Below are 13,922 nucleotides of genomic sequence, written 5' to 3' on the forward strand. Positions count from 1 at the left end.
TCCCACCCTCAGTCTATCTCTTAAAAAGTTGTTCTACTTGTTTTCAAAGATACACTTCTGAAAATATAATTTTAAAACCTGAAGCAATAAAGCTATCTCAGTTTTGAAATTAAAAAACCCATTAAGCCCTTGCTTACAAATATAAACATCTGACGACTTTTCTATAGAACGAAGTCAAATACATTGGGACCTTCAGAACCTTCCTCCAGCAAGTTTTCCTTTCTAGTTACTCTCTCTACCCACAAAACTGTATCTCCCACTTTGTTCATAATAGACCACTCATTATATACTATATGCTTTCAGATCTCCCTGAATCTGCTCATTCTGTTGCCTCTACGAAGACTCTTCTCCCTCTTAAAGCACTATTCGCCTTCAAATGTCCCTTCTCTCTAGGCTTTCTTTACCTTTACAGAGATCGCTGAACAGAATGCAACTGAAATTCTAACTTTTAAACAGTGCAATGGGAGTTTTCCTTTCTAAGAGACCGATACATTAAGAGAGATCCACATGTATTAACAAATGTAATCTTGTTTGAAAAATCCCATAGTTTGGCCATCAATATTGTCCTTGTCCAGTAAGAGATAATAAATTAAATAATCTAGTGTTGACATTTTCAGACTAAATGGCTGAGAATATAAATTGTTTTCAGAATAGCTTTAGAAAAGAAGACATTAATAAGATTTTATATTTGGCCAAAACAATCAGGATTTCTGAAGTTACAAACAGATCCTTTGCCAAAAGGAAACTACAAACCTACCTCGCAGTGATAATCAAATATTGCACTTTCAGTAGTATTTGCTGATTCTTCTTTTTCAGCACACGTTTCAAAGGATGAAAGTTGCTAGTATTAAAAAAAAGAGCGAGAGAAAATGATCTATCAAGCTAATAAAGAATACAACTGCTGCTGCACCGGGCAATCTCACAGTACAGCACTGAAGAAAACAAAGACTACTAGCAGCGTTGGGAAGTGCTCTTTCAAAGCTGTTGAGTAGGCACAAACTTCTTGTTTCAGATCAAGTGTTGTGTCTTCAACTTAAGTGTACTCTTCTTTGGTCTTGTTGGTTGTTTCGAGGTTTGTTCCTTGCCTGATCTGAACTTGAAGCAGCAGTTTCAGGTGGTAAAATCTGTTCTGTTACACTTCATACTAGAGATAAAAAATGAAGACATTAAGTATAACTTACATAAAAGAACCAAGACAGAGGGTGGGTAGAGGTGACAAGCTCATTTCATAAAGTTAGAATCACTCATTGGCTAAACAAGGAATGCAAGAAACTTGAAAGCACACTCATTTGATGTTATTTGAGCAATCTCTCAAGTGCTAATGGATACCCCCTTTGGTGTCATACACTCAAAACAGGAATTTCAGTCCTTAATTGACACTTCCACACCTTAAGTTCTAAGTTATAAAGCATAATATTCAATTGAATACAAGTGTTTTATAAGCATCTAGTACTATGGTAGGTATTATGGAAAATAAAGAAGTTCCTGCCATCAGATAACTTACACTCTTGCAGAGAAGATAAGTTATACACGGAGAAAAACTAGAATATAGGACCAAATGCCAAAAATTAATTTGCCCAACCAATATCGGAGTACTATGACATACAGTATACTAGAGCTACTACTTGTTGTTTCTTCACCACTGTAAGTGCATTGAAACAACATGGTGAGCACAGAGAAGGAGTTTAATAAGAGACAGGCTTAATTTAGAGACATAGGCAAATTTTAAAAGAAATAAAACAGTCAAGCATTCTAGGCATGTCGGGGTATGCGAAGCCAGGGTATGCCACTGAATCATAAGTTCCTTGAAAGCAGGGACCATGTATATGATTTTTGATGCCTGACATCAAGGGAGGTTTATTATTACATGAATGACTATGGCCAACAAGTGCAGCTTGTTGTTTCAGAGGAATCAACAGTCTAGTCTGGCCAGAACAGAGGGCTGGCTTAAAGTGAAATGGGATACGTGGTGTGACAGGTGTAGTGGAGTCAGATTATGACGTATTTCAACTTGATATAACAGGAAATAGAGAGCCTTAGTTCTTGATGAAAGGATATTAAGTCTTGAAATCCTATGGGAGATAAGTTAGTGAAGGTAACAGAAATCTCATTTTCTGAGAAATCTCTATTTCTGAGCTGTTGCCAGAAATAGAGAAAAATATCTATAAAAAAGAAACAATTAAGATGAGAAGAGATGGGAAGCGAAATATATTTATAGGTAAAACCACAGAATCGTGCTTTATATTAGCCATAAAAGCGTTTCTTCTGTACTGACCGAAATATTAACTGGTGCTGTTAGCAAAACGATTTACACAGGGAGAAAAAAAAAAAGGTAGATTTGGTTTTAGATATGCTGAGAGATGAATAGTGTATTTTAGAAACCTCAGAAATAAGAATGTCTATAAGGTGAGAGGTCAGAGATTGTGAAATAGCTTAGACCAGGAGAGCCCCAGTCCATCCACTGACACTTACTAGTAAAATGCTTGAACAAATCATTTCATCTCTCTAAATTCTGGTTTCTCATACACAAAATGAAAACTCATCAAGAGCTGATCTGTGGCTTGTTTTTTGTTTTTTTGTGGCTATACCTTACGTTCCCTGACTTTGTATTATTACCTGAAATATCAAATGCTGTTATATACTGTTCTTTTTATTTGGATCATTTTATTTCCCAGACTAGATATTTCTTAGGCCAATGGTTCTCAAATCACTTGGGAAGCTTTAAAAAATACCTAAGCCCCGTCCTCACTCAAAGAGTAATTTATTTTTTTATTTTTTTTATTTTTTTCAACGTTTATTTATTTTTGGGACAGAGAGAGACAGAGCATGAACGGGGGAGGGGCAGAGAAAGAGGAAGACACAGAATCGGAAACAGGCTCCAGGCTCTGAGCCATCAGCCCAGAGCCTGACGCGGGGCTCGAACTCACGGACCGCGAGATCGTGACCTGGCTGAAGTCGGACGCTTAACCGACTGCGCCAGCCAGGCGCCCCTCAAAGAGTAATTTAATTGGCCTATGGTGTGCCTGGGTGGCTCAGTTGGCTAAGAATCCAACTCTTGATTTTGGCTCAGGTCATGATCTCACGATTCGTGAGTTTGAGCCACACACTGGGCTCTGTGCTGAAAATGAGGAGCCTGCTTAAGATTCTCCCTCCCTCCCTCCCTCTCTCTCTGTGTCTCTGCCCCTCCCCTGCTCTATCTCTCAAAACTAAACATTAAAAAAAAAAAGTAATTTAATTGGCCTAAAGTGAGGCTACTTCCGTTATGATCTTTGATTCCTCCTTCTCTACTTCCACATCCAGTGTCGCAAGTCTTATCAATATTTCCTTCAAGATACCTAAATGACACATATTTTAGTATAAGTATCTAACACATCTTCTAATTTCCAGTGTCAACTCTTTCCATTTTCTGTCACACAATACTGCCAGACTGATCTAAAACTCCAATTTCACCTCATCTCATTGTCCTAAATCTTCAATTATTTTTTTAGCACTTTAGATGGGAAATTCTTAATCCTGGCTACACATCCAACCCAACCACCTGGGCAACCTAAAAAAAAAAAAAAAAAAAAAAAAAATCAAAGCCTGGATCCTACCTTGAGATTCTAATTCAATTTCACGAGGGTTACATCCCAGGAATTGGTATATTTTCTCTCTCCCTTCTCCGTATGATTTTGACTCGTGGCAGGATTTAAGAACTACCATTTTAAGGTGTTCTCTATTCTACCTTTCCACCTTTTACCTTCAATTGCTCTCCAGGTCTCCTAGATAGGTGCATTTTCCTGCCTAATTCTTAAACATAACCCTTGGAAGATTCCTGAATTCTAGCCTTCTTTGTGCATGTGGGTCTTCCCACAAAGAGATAATATTACCATCTTCAAAGTGACAAAACAGCTTCCTCTGTACCATTTCCAGTACAGACTTAATACCTTAATTCCCACTATGTGAGGCAGTAACTCCCACTGCATACATCATATCATCCTTTTTGGTACCAAGTCATTTCTGCACTTTGCTTACTTCATGCTATGTGTCTTGTTCCTCCAATTATGAAACAAGTCTCTTTTTTTTTTTAAGTTTGAGAGTGTACATGAGTGGGGGGGGGGGGGACAGTGGGGTCACAGAGAAAGGGAGAGAGAGAATCCCAACTCGAGGCTCAAACCCACAAACCGTGAAATGACCTGAGCTGAAATCAAAAGTCCACCCAGGTGCCCCACAAGTTTATTTCTGTATCACAGCCCCCTTCAGCACCTAATCCAGCACTGCCAAACTTAAGCACAGCAGAAACTACCACAGCAAAAAATGCAGTTAGTCCATAATAGGAAAAGGACACCACAATTCAAGTGCAGCAGTTCTACCAACTTCTATTTACAAACCCAAAGACCCCAAAAGTGCTATCTGATAAAAGAGATGAGAATTTTTTTTTGGTAATTTTTATTTAAATTCTAGTTGGTTAATATATACTGTAATATTGGGTTTCAGGAGAATTTAGTAATTCATCACTTACATATAACACCTATTGCTCAACACAAGTGCCCTCCTTAATACCCATTCCCTGCCCACCTTCTCTCCATCAACCCTGTTTGTTCTCTATCATTAAGTCTCTTAGGATTTGCTTCCTTTTTTCCCTTCTCCTAGGTTCATCTGTTTTGTTTCTTAAATTTCACGAGTGAAATCATATGATATTTGTCTTTTTCTGAAACAACTTATCTTGAAAAATTTGGATTAACCCAGTTCTAGGGTGTTGTATTATGTTAAGAACTGTCCAGATTGTCACTTAGTAACACAGAAATGAGACTTCCAGAATCTAAAATCTGGAGCATTGCAGAGTTAGTGTTGGGGCACTAATGAAGCCTATTAGGATCTATTAAAGCTCAAACAAATGCACCAGCTATCAAAAATAACTGAAAGTGGCTGAATTTTACTTCATTAGTATCTTCACAGCTGTGAGACTTCTATGGTTAACAAAACACTTTTCAGTCAAATTAACACTTAATGAAATACTTAAAAAGTACCCATTGGGCATTTTAATAAAATTGGCTATGCACTCATGCCAAGATTATTAACATTCATGGGCGGTACTGACAACTCTTCTGCCTTAACCCTAAGAATGCAGTGCATTCCCTCTAGCCCCCAAAAGCTAGATACTTAAGTCACATGAAAGAAGTACCAACCAAAATACTAAGGAACAGTTTAAATGTTGATCTCAGAGCCTCCCTCATTGCTAAGTAATCAATTCCCTTTTCCTTTGTTTTGTATGGAAACAGTATCACCACTAGTTAATTATCAACTATTATGTCACACAGCTTCAGTCGGAAGTTAAAAGCTAATTCTTTTAACTGAACTGATAATCCAAATAGGTATTCCTATCTCAACGGTCTTAAAATTATCATCACCTGTTTGCTGTTTTATCTCAAAAGGCCTAGTAGAAGACAAGCAAACAGCAGGCACTAAATAATAAATGTTGAACCACTACACTTACGTGGCCAACAATCCATCTAAAATATATCACATAACCCAGTTTGTCATTTTGACAAGTTATTCTCAAAGTCTGTACAGCACTCACCTGGAGACAATGTTAATGACAGGCTAGGCTGTAAGTCTTCCCACCTAACCCACTTTGTTCAGAAAGTAGTTTTTTTTTTAATTTTTTTAAAAAAAATGTTAGAGAACGCGTGTGGGTGCTCGTAAGAGAGGGACATGGCAGAGAGAAAGAGAGAGAAAGAGAGAAAGAGAGAGAGAGACAGAGAGAGAGAGAGAGAGAGGGAGGGAGGGGGGAAATATCCCAAGCAGGCTCAGCGCTGTCAGCATAGAGCCGGACGACGCGGGGCTCAAACTCACAAACCCTGAGAGATCATAACTTGAGCCAAAATCAAGAGTTGGACACTTAACCGACTGAGTCACCCAGGTGCCCAGAAAATACTTTTTTTTTTTTTTTTGAGAAGAGCAACGATCCAATTAGGCAGCACTAGTTCATATTTCTAGATGCTTTAGCTCAAGACAAATTTAAGTGTGTCATATTTTGCTATTACCTGTATAACTGAAGTGGTTAACATTATAATTCACCTTTGCTTTAGAATCTAAGGAAAATGATAAAGTTTAGATAATTAACCAATTTAAGCCATCATATCAGGCAGAAATTAGAGAAAATCAAATTACTGCAACTATCTTTTTTTATATGTTCAGTAAGAACAATTACGCTGGGTTGTTAGTTACCTGAATAGCTGCTAAGACATTTAAAGTTTTATCTACATCTATCACTTAACCGCTTTTATAATACACTAGCACTCTGCAATAGGACAAATGCCAGTGTAGGAAGGAGCTAAATGCTCCAAACACAAAACCAGAAAATAGTGTAGACCAGCACTGTTCATGCGAAATATAGTGCAAAACCATGCATGTAATTTAAAATTTTCTGGTAATCATGTTAAAATTGAGAGAAAAGGGTGAACCTAATTTTTATTAGGTCTATTTAACCAAATACATCTGACATGTTATTTTCCCTATGTAGTCAATCTAAAAAGTTTTCTTTGAAATCTGATGTTTATTTTACAATTATAGCACATTTCAATTCAGAATTGTGCACAGTTTAAGTGCCATACATGACTACCAAATTGGTCACAGCAGGTACAGACTCATGAGGGAAAAAGGTACTGGCATGCCCAATACACAGAAAACAAAAGGCTCTTTGGCAATGGCTTTCACAGATAAAAGGAGGCAGTATCTAGCAAACCTGACCATAGCAAGAGCTTGTACGTACTGCATTTTGAGAAGCAAAAGTGTAAATAACTAACTGGTTATTTATTGGCTAGGGCTACAAACCAATGGATAGCCAACATGTTAACCATGAAGAAACTGCTAATCAATTTATTTTCAACTACACAGTTAAACCTCAGCATTAAAGGACATATTAAATATAAAAACGCTTCAAAAATAAAATGCCCATTCAGTACTTCTCAACAGAATACTGCCTAGAACATCATACCCCAGTTTAATAACCTTAATGAAAAATACATTTTATAATTCCTCAGACTTGGCAGTACGAACTGAAAAAAAAGTTTTGTATTGTTTTTAACTAGGTACTCCTACATAGAAGTGGAAACATTCCAGTATCAAGACAAAGGAATTTTTAAAATCCTGACTTGGCAAAAAGAATTTAACATCAAGAAATGATGGAATTCAAGAAAACAAGTCACTCCTACCAAAGCATTTTCACCCCGTAGATATTCTAGCTATGAAGTCTTTAAAAAGTTGTAATTTTTGTCGCTGTAATTCTCTATTATGAAAAATCCTCCAGGTTTTACAGCTCTCCGTAAGACAGTCTGAGTCAAAGATCTCAAATTAGTTTCCCTTTCATTTTTTGAAAAGACAAAAGCTAAGAAGGCAGAGTTCTTTGTGTTTATTTAACAAAATCAAGATTTTTATTTTATAATACAGTCCTACAGTTCAGCTCCGTAAAAATCTGTCCAAACAGCATTTCCATGTTTCAGCTACCTTGCCAAAAGTATGGTCCTCAAAACAATGTGAATGAAGTTATTATCTCTGAACCATACACTTTACAAAAAAGGGGGGGTTAAAATTATAAACTTTATGTTATGTATATTTTTCGACAACTTAGAAGAAAAAATATTTTAAAAAAATTTTATTAACATTTATAATTTATTTTTGAGACCATGAGAGAGCACGAGTGGGGGAGGGGAAGAAAGAGAGGGAGACACAGAATTCCAAGCAGGCTGCAGGCTCTGAGCTGTCAGCCCAGAGCCCAAGGCAGGCCCGAACCCACGAACCTTGAGATCATGACCTGAGCTGAAGTCAGACGCTTAACTGAGCCACTCAGGCACCCCAGAAAAAATATTTTTTACAAGTTGGATGGCTCTGCACAGTATGTCTTTAGATGGATGGAGGGGAAAACAGGAGTGGAATAAAGCAGGACTGTATGTCAGCTTTCACGCTCTCCTTTTTTGATTTGCAGGAATTTACCAGAATTTTCAACCACACTCTAAAGGTCATACTTGTTAAGTCAGAACTTATTTACAAAAAAAGAAAACCTATCTTCTGCGCCTCAAATACTTTACTTTTCAACTCAGCTGCTATAAATACTCATCCCAATGGTAAACATCCAGAGCAGCTGCAAAATCACTCAAACCACTACCATCTCTTTTATTTCAAGCCTAAGGCTAAAAGGAAACAAAAAGAAACAAGGCTGAATATTTACCCAGATTTTATGACTCATATATATATATATATCCACATACATACACACACAACCATTCAGGCATATAAACCCTCTTCTTAACCCACACCAAGAACACCTATTTTTCATTAGTACCCCAAAAGCACCAAGGTATTATATTGCCCCTCCATGTAGTATTGAAAATGCCTACCTTCTAGAAACTCAAAATGAAAATTACTCAGCATTTTGATATTGAATAACTTATGAGCTATAATTTGGTACCTGCATTTTTTAGGCCAGTAGCTCTGGTCAAGAGCTGGCAGTTCATATCATCCTGATAAAAAACTATGTCTCTCAAAAGAAATTTTACTACAGTGTCTTTGGACGTCCTCCCTCGCCCTCTAACCCTGTCTCTAAACTCTTTAGAGGACCATTCTTTCACTCACTTTAGGTGCAAAACAACTACCTCCTACAACAGTGTTCAGATTTTTGTGTTTGCAGATTGAAGGCTGTTTTAGGGAGTGTTCCCTGCCTCACTTTTGAGTCAAGCAAGAGAGGAGCCATCTGGGTGTTTCTAAAGGAAAACCTGAAACCAAAAGAACCAAGGCACTAAAATTGTCATAGTGTTTTTTTCTTTTTTTTAAAGATTTTTAAGTAATCTCTACACCGAAGGTGGGGTTTAAAAACGACCCTGAGACCAAGAGTTTGCAAGCTCTACCGACTCAACCAGCCAGGCGCCTCAAATTTCCTACTGATAAAATATCGATCGATGGTTAAAATCTTCAAGGGTCTCCTGCCAGGGTTCTAAAAAAACTCACTCTACAGAGAATGACGAAGCCAAGTCGTTCGCTGCTCAACAGGGGCCAGGCTCTGGCACCATAAGCGGCAGAGATGGTGCTAAGGACGATTCCACAGAGCTCTAATAGAGTACGCCCTAACCCCAGGATGAAGGAATGAGAGCCACGTGCCCACGATTAGGGGCTGGTTCCCTTTCTCAAGAAGCCGAGGGGTAAGCGAAGAAGGGAATGTTGGGTGTTCAGAATCAAGACAGACAGCTCTAGATGAGTGGAAGTAAAGATGACACTTCGGCTACGCTACTGTGTCAGACGTGGCTGGGGAAAGGGGTGTCTCTAAGCATTTAGACGGAGCGGGGTCTCAGTCCATACACAAAGGAGGCGCCACTACCGCACTGCGCTCTGGTACTCGTAGTCAGATCCCCAAGCAGGTGACTGCCAGTAAACTATGGGGTCCGGAGTCAAAGCAGGCCCCTCTGCCTCCGGCTCTTCCAGCCTCACACAAAGGACCGCGCCACCACCCCCCCTCGCCCCGCCCGCCGGGACTTGTAGTTCCCGTTTCCCCCGCCAAGCCGCAGAGGAGGAAGTGGCCAGACTACAATTCCCAGCAGCCTCCGCGCCCGAGCCCCGCACCCCTGCCTCCATCTTGGCTGCGGTCGGAGCCTCCATTTTCGCTCCCTCCCCCCACTTTAGTCACCACCACCACCACCACGCGCGGCTGCCTGGCCTCGACTCTTCCTTTCAGCTCTGCGGCCTGACGTGAGGCTTAGACAGTTAAACGGGGGCCAGGTGGAAAAGCCGGGGTAGAGACTCAGAGTGAAACCTTCCCTGCCCAGAGCTCTAGGAGTGCCCACCTTGACTCAGAAGTCTCTCCTGTTAGTCTTGGTCTTCTCATCCGCACCTAGCCTGGCTTCTTACTACCCCCAGTTGGACCCTGAGGTCGTACTCACCCCAACAGCTCAGCGCCCCCTCTCCAGCGCCGCCATAAGCAGCACGGCCCGGTACGTAGGAATAAATCTCGCTTCTCTCGCGAGAGTTGCGGGCTCTAAGCGCGTGCACGGGAAGCGAGGGGGAGCGTATTCCTAATACGCTTGCGCATGAGGTCTGAATGACGCCAACTAGTGCGCTGCGCTTAACCACAACCAAGATGGTGCCCACGTTCCTTTACATTCCCTCCCCCTTGAGGTGCGGGAAGCAATCTCCGTGTTTACTGACTCCGCTGGGACGCATGGGGCGGGGTGGCGGGTAACTTTCGGCGTCTCTGATCTTTGCAAACCTGAATATGCTTTAGACAGAGAGACCAGGCTAAACTTTGAGGAGGAACAATCTGGAGGGCATATGCAGGAATGTCATATAAAGGATTTCTGTTTTCTCGGACATCATTCAGAAGCCCCAAACCCCAGTTTCTCCTCACAGCGCAAGGCTTTTTTTCTCTTGTCTGCTATAATATACTGGAATTTTCGTTAGTATAGAGTAGGTTTTAGTAAGGTAGTTTGGAAGTTCTACGTGAGACCTTTGTCTCGAAGAAACTGCAGTGCTTGCAACAGACGGACAAGAGTGAGCAAGGCAGCATAACCATTAAAAAACAAAAAACAAACAAAAAACTCCTTCAACTGACCTTTTAGTCACCAGAAGATATTCGTATTGTATCTGGTAATCAAAAAGGCTGAATCAGTAACCAAAAGGTTGAAATCAGGGCAAATGATGATTAATCCAACGGGGTATGGGGAAGAAAGAAAATAGTTCATTGTGGCCACAGAAAAGTTCAATGAGTTATCCCTTGTCAAACAATAGGGCAGTACCCTCTGGTGAGAGGAATGCTTTCCCCAGATTCTGTGGCTCTCCCTCTTGACAGTATTGGATAAACAATGACCAGTCACGCTCCTGAGAACTCCCCTACGCTTTATTTTCGCTTTCAAGATACATTTATTCTGCATCTCATATCTGTCATCATTGGGGTGTATACAGTTCTCAAGACAAATGGATATAGTTCTGGCCTCAAGGAACTTTCAGTCTAGCACCATTAAGTAATCACAAAAACAAATTTAAACGTACACAGAGACATAAGTGCAGTGAAGGAAAGATGCACAGAGTTAAGAGTAAATAGCCTCCAATTCTGAGCAAATTATTTTGAATTCTAAGAGGAGGCAGTATTCTAGTTATGATGTTAAAAGATTTTTCTCTGAACTCTGTTGCTATTAGTCCAATTCCATTCCACCTCCAAGCTGCCTTTGTTCTCTTTGATGCCTTCCCATGCTTCCAAGGTAAGATATTTGCTTCATATTTGCTTTCAATGTTTTCATAGCTCACTCTATTGTAATTATTGGTTTATACCACCTAGTGATACTTTACGACAGGACCAATGACATTCATCTTTGCATCCCTAGTTTCTGACAGTACTTGGCATAGACAACTCTCAAAAGCTTGTTGAATGAGTAGCACTGAACAATAGTGTAGGATGTTGTTAGAAATTAGAGTGTTCTGTTGGGGAAGTACAAAACGTTTCATCTATCAAACCAGCTGTTTTGTTTCCTTTGTCCAGTTCTTAAATTGAGATCTCTCCTTCTCAGCAATAGATCTAGTCTGGATATTCTAATCTAATGTTACAGAGAAACTGCCCCGGGCTCTTGCACTAGAAACAAGGTCATGTGAAGCTGGGCTAAAAGTAGAATTAGGTCTAAGAGCACGCATTCTCAAATATCACAGTAATGGGCAATGTAAAAAATAATAGTCTCATTAAATTCTATATATACAATCCCTATTAATAAGAAAGAATAAGTCTTGATTTCTACTATTACACATAGTTTCTAAATGCCTTCTTAAATCATACAACCATTCATCCTCATCATTCTGATTATGTCTCAATTGCCTTTAAATTCCTCCATGATCCATAATTAGTATCAATTTACATTAAACACAAAATGCAAATATGCATACACCCAGAAGCATACATTTTAGCATCGAAGGCATTAAAGAAAGTAAAAGATGGAAACATTTGATTTAAATCACTAGCTTATGTGATTTATTCTTTTTACAAGTATTACCCATAACTAGAGGTAGGTTTCATTTTTAGAAGATCGCTACATTTTAGGGCAATAATTTTTTTTCAGATTAATTTTGAAGTGAAATTAAAAAACTGAAATGTAGTTATCATGTTATGTTTATTTTTTAAAACCAAAGTTAAAGCAGAAACTTGTGAAGTCACTTGGGAAACCATCTCCTATGCAATGGGGTAGTTATGGATTTTGAGGAGATATTTATTCTAGTAAGGAATAAACTGAAACAAAAAAAATGCCTACATTATTTTTTGGTATTTATCATCCCAATTTTTCTTCCCTGAGAAACTTAAATAGATAGTGAAATTGATTATGATTGTGTTTTTTTCTCTCTACAATTATCAATAAGCACATATCTCTCGAATCTATTTGACAATCAAAAGCATCTTTTACACATTTGTAAGTTTTTCTTGAGCAGTGATGGCAACTGTATAGGATGAGATTTTTGTCAGTTCTCTGTGAAATGAGAAATATTAGGTCAATGTAGAGATTTTTTAAAAAATAAGGCTAAACTTATTCAAGATTCTAAGGGCTGTTTTCATTCTGACATGTCTTTCCTATTTAGGGGAGGTAAAGGGAACTTTATTTATTTATTTTTTAATTAAAAAAATTTTTTTAACGTTTATTTATTTTTGAGACAGACAGAGACAGAGCATGAATGGGGGAGGGTCAGAGAGAGACAGGGAGACACAGAATCTGAAACAGGCTCCAGGCTCTGCGCTGTCAGCACAGAGCCCGACGTGGGGCTCGAACTCACGGACCGCAAGATCACGACCTGAGCTGAAGTCAGATGCTCAACCGACTGAGCCACCCAGACGCCCCTAAAGGGAACTTTAAAAAAAAAAAAATTTTTTTTAATGTTTATTTCTGAGACAGAGAGAGACAGAGCATGAGTGGGAGAGGGGCGGAGAGAGAGTGAGGCACAGAATTAGAAGCAGGCTCCAGGCTCTGAGCTGTTAGCTCAGAGCCTGACACAGGGCTTGAACCCACAGACTGGGAGATCATGACCTGAGCCGAAGTCGGATGCTCAACTGACTGAGCCACCCAGGCACCCCCGGGGACTTTTATAAAATTTTGCTAATAGTGGTTGGTAAAGGTATCCACATTCAAGATTTCAGAACAGAAAAACACAATTTAGAGCAGAAACTTTCATAAGGAATCATTATTTCCACAAGAATGTAAATAAGATTTAATCCTAGAACCCTGCATTCCAAAACTTTTTATTCATTAACAAGCCTCTAACAGTTAAAATGCATTATGTAAATAAGAATGATATAAGGATAACAACGTGTAATAAAATATTAGAATTTAAATAAGAATAATGCAAAAACTTTGTATAATGCTTCCCCCCTTTTTTTTTTTTTCAATTTTTGAAAGAGAGAGGGAGAGAAAGAGAGAGAGAGGGAATGAGTGGGGGATGGCAGACAGAGGATCCCAAGTGGGCTCTGCCCTGACAGTAGAGAGCTCAATGCAGGGTTCAAACTCACAAACCGTGAGATCATGACCTAAGCCTAGGTCAGTCGCTCGACTGACCCACCAGGTGCCCCTATGCTTCCCTTTAAAGTGTCAACACTGCACATAAGAGAAGAATTATATGCTAAGCTGCTGCATTAAAAGTAGTCACCATAACACTTTAGCTCTGGGAATCAGCCAGAGGGAAGGGTGGAGCAAAAGAATATTGTTAGTTAAACTTAATTTAGATCCTAATGAAACCAATTGTACTCAGAATAAAATCCAAATTCTTTTACCATGGCCTACAAGGCCCTAACTGACCTAGTTCCCACTAAATCTCTAACCTCTGGTTCACTGTGATTCAATTCCATTGCTATTTTGGTTTTTCCCACATTGCAGATTTGTTTCTACTCAGAACTTGCATTTACTGTTGCTGCTGTCTGGAATGCTGTT

The 13,922-nt window shown here is 39.3% G+C and overlaps 1 protein-coding gene across 4 annotated transcripts in view; it reads right to left on the bottom strand.

Moving 5' to 3' along the window:
• Positions 1 to 10,066, bottom strand: part of CSDE1 (cold shock domain containing E1) — a 38,702-nt gene extending 28,636 nt beyond the window's left edge. For 3 of the 4 annotated variants that reach the window (XM_086717905.1, XM_025912330.2, XM_025912329.2), the window contains exons 1-2: positions 9,912 to 10,066; positions 758 to 1,144 (exon numbers count right to left, since the gene is read on the bottom strand). The gene's annotated coding sequence lies outside the window, so the exon portion shown is untranslated. Of the gene's footprint in view, positions 1 to 757; positions 1,145 to 9,815 lie in introns of all 4 variants that reach the window. The other variant, XM_086717904.1, reaches the window with a different exon arrangement.
• Between the last annotated feature and the right edge of the window lie 3,856 nt (positions 10,067 to 13,922).

This window comes from Puma concolor, chromosome C1 (genome assembly GCF_028749965.1).
Source record: "Puma concolor isolate L17-30 chromosome C1, mPumCon1.1.hap2, whole genome shotgun sequence".
NCBI lineage: Eukaryota > Metazoa > Chordata > Mammalia > Carnivora > Felidae > Puma > Puma concolor.